This window comes from Mya arenaria, chromosome 9 (assembly GCF_026914265.1).
Source record: "Mya arenaria isolate MELC-2E11 chromosome 9, ASM2691426v1".
Taxonomy (NCBI): Eukaryota; Metazoa; Mollusca; class Bivalvia; order Myida; family Myidae; genus Mya; species Mya arenaria.
The window spans coordinates 55,476,705-55,483,042 of NC_069130.1; positions in this window are offsets into that span (position 1 = coordinate 55,476,705).

Sequence of the window (6,338 nt, forward strand, 5' to 3'; positions counted from 1 at the left end):
AAAACGAATTAGGTGAAAATTAACCTTCCTTGCTTATAATGTAAACAAAGGCCAAGCGGTGTTTATGCGCACTAATGATTTCCAAATAATGAAATTGGAAAAGTATTGATTGTATTGTTTTCTATGCGGTTATATAATGGTATTCAGGGGAATTCCATATTCGTCCTCGTAACCTGGGTGTGTGTGCATAAAATGACGAGTTAAATTACATTTTCTTAGTAGCTCTATAGATAAGCACGTTTAATATTCGCTACATCCAACAATCCACTTTTTAAGATAATTGGGTTAATACGTCGTATCAAGATGAAGTACTTTTTATCTTTTAGAATTATTTGAAGTTCAGTGCATTAACTTCAATTCACAGATGAACGTGACTATTTGTTAAATTACACCAAAATCCCTTTAAGGTCGATGAAAATAAAGATAAATTGGTGTAGTTCTCCATTTTTCAGGAAAAAATAATTATATAGCTTCGTGGGAAGAATAGTCAAAATGGTGCTTTGGTCCATAAAAATAATCATTGCTTTATACTTTACCGGAATTAAACGCTTTATCATTGTGCCTTTGGGTATCTAAATCATTCTATAAACCGGCTAAAAATCGTTTTCTGAGTGTTCATCACTTTCTCATTTTTCAACAATTTAGCTTTGATAGTATGGAAATCATTCTATGGAGTTATGCTTCATATTCAAATACTTCATACGAATGAGAGAACTTGAAAGAAAGATGAAATCACAAAGTTTTAAGAAATTAAAAAAATATATCTTATGAAAACAATTGGAGAAACACTTGCCGATTAGCAAAAACCTCGTTATTGCTGCGTTGAAGATCAACTTTTGAATACTTTATGATTTGTTTAGTTGACTTGATTTCGAAGAATGGTATCACAATGCCGATATTTTTGTGATAAGCTTATTGGGTATTAAGAAGTATTTCTTAAACAGAAGGTTTTTTCTGATTTTTGGGATGTATTTTGGATGTTTCAATGGATGTCTTACAAGTAAACGTCGCTGGGTATCGCCAGTAGAAAATGCCTAAGATTAAATGTTAATGCTCTGTAAAACAAGTAAAATTGAAAGTTTTCAAGTAGATCAACGTAAACACAAGCATTGTTAATGTAAATAATACCATCCTTTTGCAAGACAGTTGTTGATCTTGGTATCTTCAGTTTAGATGTCACTTCATCTTAGCCGTCCGTCGAAGGCAAATACCACTAAGGCATGTACAAATACACGATAAATATAATAATTCTCGCATGTTGGCTCACGCATTTTCAGAAGCCGCTTTGCCATTGCTGGTGATTACATAGTGGATGTTTGATTGTACAGTTTTTTTTATACCAGTTCCTGGCAAACAGTAAGCCTTTCTAGTTCAATGCTTTCCAATGATATAAAGGAAAATACAGGGACTAGCCAAGCATTGAACCAAAATCATTTTTAGGAACAAACGGTCCTGCATGTATTTAACGAGATACGAGGAGTGAATTAGTTTTGTTTTTGGTTATGGTTTTTCCGTGCACAAAGTCCTTTGTGTGCTTTGATGTTTAGTAAAATATAGTCTTAAGCGGCAATGTAGTCACCCTGTAACGAAAAATACATATCGTTGGTGGTGTTTCCTTTTGGTTTAAATGAATCAACTGTTTTCACACAACGTGTCCGTCGCTTCTAGTATGTTCCTTGTTACAGTTCGTCTTATTTCACACTTGACTTTGTTTCAATTCAAGTTTAATAGAAAAATGGGGTTAGGGTTAAGGTCGACTAAGTTTGTTTTGCCTAATGCAATACCTAATGATCTATTAACCGGAGTTTCATTAAATATAATTCGGTAAAATGTAGCCACCGTCGCTATTGTGAAATTTATTAAAATATGAACATGACCTCGTTAAACCTATACGTAGGAGTAATCGGATAGTAACTCAACATAATTCACAATAATTTTTATGAAACATAGTACAGTTACTAATTTTATGAAACGCTATGTATACATTAACAACATTTCATAACTTTCCTTGCATACTTTTATATAAATGACAAAATCTGGAAATATCTTCCTGAGGCAATATTTATATGAAAAACTACAGAAACAAGTCAGTAGCCGACAGTTAAAACATATACCCCATCTAGTTGCACAGGGTAAATGCCAAGGACATACAACACAATAACAAACAAACACAAACCAGAAACATGGAACAACAGCACACAACTCCACAAACCACGCAGTTTATATATACTATACAAAAACACTAGGTGTCTATATTTATAAAACATCACTCCCCTAATATTAGACAAACTGTTCTTGTTTAATTCCAAGGCATTTCTTTTACATTATACATGAAGAAAATTACACCATGGATTACACAATAACCTGTTTTATTTGTGGATCAAAACAGTTTTTAAGTTAAAAATAGTGTATAGGTTTAAGTATTCTCTGGTATAAACATATTAAACAAAACCAGTACGCAAGTTTTTTTTATTCTCTGCAAAATCCAATTTTACATTAAGTTGTTGTTGATGTCATATAATGTATATGAATGTTCCTAGTGTGTTCAAGTTATTTTACCATTTAACCCATCACCATGGTCATGAACAAGTTGATCAGCGGCACTTATGCTGTTGACTTGGTCAATATCAACATCATCTAGAATAGTAATTTGTTCGGGCATCTGTTGGGCAGCTATAGCTCGCTGAAAAAATAATGAAAAATTTAACGAAAAAAGTAAACAATGTTATGCTCTTTTGCCTTGAACATTTATACAAAGAAAAAATAACTTGAAACAGCTAACACAATAACACTAAATATGTTTCAATACTAAAAAGTATTATAACATATTCAAATTAAATTTAAAACAAAATCAAGACATTTAAACGTGATTAAAATTGCTTGTTCTAACAAAAATGTTTGAAAAGACTTAATTAATATTGCCATATTTTTTCACTTTTTAAAGAAAGTTGACCTCAGTTTATAATTTCACCTTGGCATGAATTTTCAGGGCAAAAACCACTTCATGCTTGTTGTTTAAATATCACTGACCTTTCCTGCAACTAGCATTTGTCCCAGCAACTCCTCTTTTTGCTGCTATGAAGAATCGAAATGCGCCTACCCACAAAAAAAAACCACCAGATAATAGGCATATTCATTCATATTAGATGTTTACTTGATTATAAAATGTTCAGTTCATTAGATTTTATACAAGTTTGATTTAAATACATAATTAACATGTCAAATTCTCAATTTCGGTATGTAAAAGTACTAATAAATTGACAAGAGTTCAGTTTGGAAGCTATGAAATTACCCCACCCACCCACTGTAAAGACACTACCAAACTTGGACTACTGTATTACTGTTTTACATCATTTAAATAAAATAAAATTAAAGAGCAATTATTTTTTAGGAAACTTTTATGATATGCTTTATAATCAAAGAAAGAGTTTTGAAATTGTGTTTGTTAATTTTTAATAACTTGTACGAGGTGCAGTCATAAAGTTTCCGGACTAGTTTTATATTGCACAATTTTGATGTCAGATTTTGACGAAACTTGTCACACATAAATCATATTAACATTTTTACATTTAAGCAAAATTAGTTACATAGTTTCAATATCTTGATAGAAAAATATGTTTATTATAGTATATAACATACGCTACGGATCACTTTGAATTATTAACGATTACAAAATGGCTTTCCCTGATATTAACGCTAGATATGCAACATTTTGGCGCCGTGTTATCATGTAAATTTACATGACGTCACATCAACGTCATTTCTAAACACGCGCCCAAAACAAACATATTTAATAAGCATGCATTGTTTGAAGCCATGGAAGAAATCGCTGGTGTAGAAACGTCAACGTCATCCGAGTGACGTCACCGGAATAGCCTATCCGGTGTGCTAGAAAGGCATTTCCGGTGACGTCAGCCGTGATGGAAAATTCCATCTGGCATCCCCCCATGCCAGATGAGTCACGCGCTGTGACGTAATACTTTTTATTTCTTTTATTATATATTTTAAGTAACTATAATTATGAGATTTCAATAGATGAGTAACATAAACATTAACTTTACAAAAATATATCTTCATAACAAAACAAAATAACCCTTAAAAGACTTGATCTCGAATGAACTTATTGACGTATGCAGTGAATACAAATTATTGCGCGTCATGACGTCAGTAAACATCATCGCACGCGCTTATTGGTGAAATGAACAAAAATGGGCTTTGTTATGCATTTTCTTCGCCAAAAATAGAATTGAGGTATGCTAGAAAAAATATCTATCATGTGTGTCCGTTCCGGATAGAAAAATCCGACCATCGGGCACGCTGCGTAGCCGGTAACTCGTTACCTGGCAACGCAGGTGCCCTCGGGTCGGATTTTTCTGTCCGGAACGGGAACACATGACAGATATTATTAATCCGCCTTATAGTCCCGACCTAGCGGCTTTGAACTTTTGTGTATTTCCAAGATTAAAGGCCGACTTACAATGTCACAGATTTGAATCTGAAGATGAAATGAAATTTCCCGTCAGGTCGGCGGTATGCAGCTACGAAAAGTGGTGACCAGTACGCAGACATTTTTAATAAGTGGGTAGATTGACACAGAAAATGCATTAAAGAAAAAAACATTTACTAGCATACAAGCACCTACACTGACGTAATTGCATTAGTGAACGTTAACAGGTATCATTATTTCCGTACGAAGTGATCCGTACAATGTGAGTTATGTTTATAAGCTATGTAAAAATTGATTGTTCTATGTGTGATTAAAAAGTAATATATGTACAGTCTAGCAGAATATAGTTTTTGCTTTAGTTGGATGTAATTTTATTTTTTTCTAATCCAAAAACTGACAGAAGAACAAGGCTGTCCAGGAACTTTTTGACTGCACCTCGTATTATCAATGTGTAAAGAACTGCCTTGTGTCTAACATGATCAACTGGAAAATAAACTATTTATCCAAGCAATCAACAATAGTGTAAATTCAAACATCTAAATCCAATTACATGCAATCTGCATATCATACAACACCACAGTGAACACCGCTTGTTAGTTGGTGCAGGATGAGATTGGAGTGTTTTACTAACACTGATAAATGTTTCAAAAACAAAATTAAGTAATGCCTTTCAGCAAACAAGTTTAATGGCTTTTGGTAACGTATTAATTTACCATCACTATTTTTCCTTTCAAATTCTTTAAACGCTTATCTTATAAACATCGATGAAAGTGATCATGTCGAAATACAATTGAACATTTGTAGCCATCAAAATAATTGCTGAAACTGAAACTGAAAGTACGAACGAATTATAAACGAAATGGATATTACAAAAAGTACCAAAAAATCAACACTACAAATAGGATATAACAAATACATACATACAACCATTCAATAAAACGACTTTGCACACGATAACAACAATGTCGTATAACAAATATCAATAACTTTTGCAAACATCGAGTAATACGCAGTTCAAAATCTGATGCAAGATTTCTTGCACAAAAATAAGCTGAGTGCATATATACAACCTTTAGATACGATATTAAAGTTGCTTAAAATTAGAAAGATTAAAGATTAAACTTTCTTTAAACCACAGAATAATTCGCGTATATGACCGTTTTTAATTAAATAGCGTTTTGTTATTTTTTTTCTCGCTATTCTCCTTACTTAAAATCGGCCGTTTAATACTACGTAGGTGATATAAGCCATATTTGGACTTATCCCGACTTACTTATGCAATTTTATATTAAGTTAACCATTCTTTTCTCATTTAAGCGTTTGAAATATGCTATATTTTCGGGTCAGGTTTTAGCGAGAACACCGATTGCGCAATAATTTGCCTCGCACATACGCGGTGGTTGCTATTCAAAGTCTACTACATCTTCAGAGGACGAACCTGTCACTTTCACTTTAATTATGTGTTTATCATTGGACGTTTTGCATGTATGAAATGTCTGTAAACGATGTACAGTTAATATATGACATTAAACACGAACGAGTTTTGCCATGGGAACATTTTAAAAGTTTGATTTCCAATAATGACGCCATTTTCGTTTTGTTTTTAGGTCTGTGTTAATAGACGCTTGTAAAGCGCTTTTATACTAGACACTTTATAGATGCTTGTAAAGCGCTTGTTGACTAGACGCATTTTACAAATTATAAGCGCCTATTCACCAAGATGAAAATGACACGACTTTAATACTGAAACGTGCTGCATTCATCGCAATTTTGTCTGAAAGCGGAGAAAGTACCGATCAAAACACGCAAACAAGTGTATGGTCGGGAGGAAAAAATAGGGTCGGTCGAGTTAGTGGAAACAAAGAACTTTCTTTTTTTACACCTTATATGT